The sequence below is a fragment of the Dendrobates tinctorius genome, unplaced genomic scaffold (assembly GCF_039654945.1).
Source record: "Dendrobates tinctorius isolate UK_male_01 unplaced genomic scaffold, ASM3965494v1 ptg000032l, whole genome shotgun sequence".
In the NCBI taxonomy this organism is placed as follows: domain Eukaryota; kingdom Metazoa; phylum Chordata; class Amphibia; order Anura; family Dendrobatidae; genus Dendrobates; species Dendrobates tinctorius.
Window position 1 is genome coordinate 510,797 of NW_027361700.1, and position 2,344 is coordinate 513,140.

Below are 2,344 nucleotides of genomic sequence, written 5' to 3' on the forward strand. Positions count from 1 at the left end.
TGCAGGGCCCCCTACACCACCCAAACCTTCGGGGAAGGAAGTTAGCGGCCTGGTTACTGAGGCTCAGATCCTGAGGGCCAAGGGTCTATCAGAGGCGGTGGTTGAGACCCCTTAGAAATCAAGGAAGCCAGTCACCAATGCCATATACAACAAAGTATGGAAAAGATGTTCATCATGGTGTCTGCCGAATCCTCCTGACCCATCGTATCCTGGATTTCTTACTGAAGGGGCTCGAGTTAGGCCTAAAACCTAGCACCCGGAAGGTACAAGTCTCAGCCTTAAGCTCCAGGTTCAACTGCGACTTAGCCAGCCACCGGGGCATAAGAAGGTTCATGACATCAGCCACTAGGCTATATCCTAAAAAACAAATTGTCATTCCACCATGGGACTTAAATGTGGTGCTTAAGGGGGCTCACTCAATCCCCCTTTGAATCCCTATTATCTTATACTTCTCAGTCCCTCTCCTGTAAAGCGGCCTTCCTTGTAAGCAATAACCTCAGCGAGGCGTATCGTGGAGCTCCAGGCTCTTTCAAATAGAGAGCCCTACCTAACCATTAGGAATGATTCTCTAGTTCTCTCCCTTGATCCATCCTTTCTCCCGAAGGTCGTGTCTAACTTTATTAGGTCACAGAATATAATTCTTCCCTCATTTTGCCAGAACCCAGCAATCCTAAAAACAAAATGTTTTCATACGCTTGGTGTAAGGCGCATAAACCTTCACTACTTGAGTTGTACTAAGCCCTATAGAATCGACCACAACCGGTCGGGTGCAAATAAAGGAAGGAGGGTGACAAAAAACACCATTGCCAGCTGGATCAAGAAGGCCATCTCTGAAACATATCTAGCACAGAACATCACACCCCTTACGGGAATCAGGACTCATTCAACACGGTCTACTTCTGTCTCATGGGCTAAGAGGGCAGGTGCATCCTCCGAGCGGATCTGCAGGGCTGCAACTTGATCCTCGTTACATACCTTTTACTAAACACTATAGGTTGGACCTTGGTCCAACTGGGATCTAATCTTTGGCCGAAAAATTCTTCAGGCCGTTGTCCCCCCCCCCCCCCAGGTGCAGTATAGGATGGTATGCCTCCTATGCTGTCGTGGAAGGTTGCTAGAGAAAATAGAATTAGACTTACCGGTAATTCGATTTCTAGAAACCTTCCACGACAGCACTATTCCCCTCCCTGTATTCTTGGACAAATTCTGAGAATCTTAAGGTAACCGGTGCTACGGAGTTCAGTTATAAGTCACTGGTGAGAGGGAGGTGGGAGGGGCCTTTTAACCTCTTTGTACTTCCTGTTCCCTATTAGGGCGTGGAGACAACCTCCTATGCTGTCGTGGAAGGTTTCTAGAAACCGAATTACCGGTAAGTCTAATTCTATTTTTTATTTTCCCAAGGGTAACAGGACCCTAAAAGTTATTGTGCAATTTGTCTTGAGTACGCTGATACCCCATATGTGGGTGTAAACGACTATTTGGGTGCATGGCAGAGCTCGGAAGGGAAGCAGCGCCATTTTACTTTTTTGGCTGGAATTGAGATCGGACACCATGTCGCGTTTGGAAAGCCCCTGATGTATCTAAACAGTGGAATCCCCCCACAAGTGACCCCATTTTGGAAACTGGACCCCCTAAGGAACTTATCTAGATGTGTGGTGAGTACTTTGAACACCCCAGTGCCTCACAGAAGTTTATAACGCCCGGGCGTGAAAATAAAAAAATCATATATCATATTTTTTCCACAAACATGATAATTTAGTCCCCAATTTTTTTTATTTTTCCAAGGGTACCAGGAGAAAATGGACCCCAAAAGTTGTCCAATTTGTCCTGAGTACACTGATACCCCATATGTGGGAGAAAACTACTGTATAGGCACACGTCAGGGCTCGGAAGGGAAGTAGTGACGTTTTGGAATGCAGACTTTGATGGAATGGCCTGCGGGTGTCATGTTGCCTTTGGAGAGCCCCTGATGTACCTAAACAGTGGAACCCCCCCCCCACAAGTGACCCCATTTTGGAAACTAGATCCCCTAAGGAACTTATCTAGATGTGTGGTGAGCACTTTGAACCCCCAAGGGCTTCACACAAGTTTATAATGCCCGGGCGTGAAAAAAAAAATATATATTTTTTTTCCACAAAAATGATATTTTTGTCCCCAATTTTTTATTTTCCTAAGGGCAACAGGAGAAATAGTTGTTTTGCAATTTGTCCTGAGTAGGCTGATACCCCATATGTGGGGGTAAAACACTGTTTTGGCACATGGCAGAGCTTGGAAGGGAAGGAGCACCATTTGACTTTTTCAAAGCAGAATTGGCTGGAATTGAGATCAGACGCCATGTCGCGTT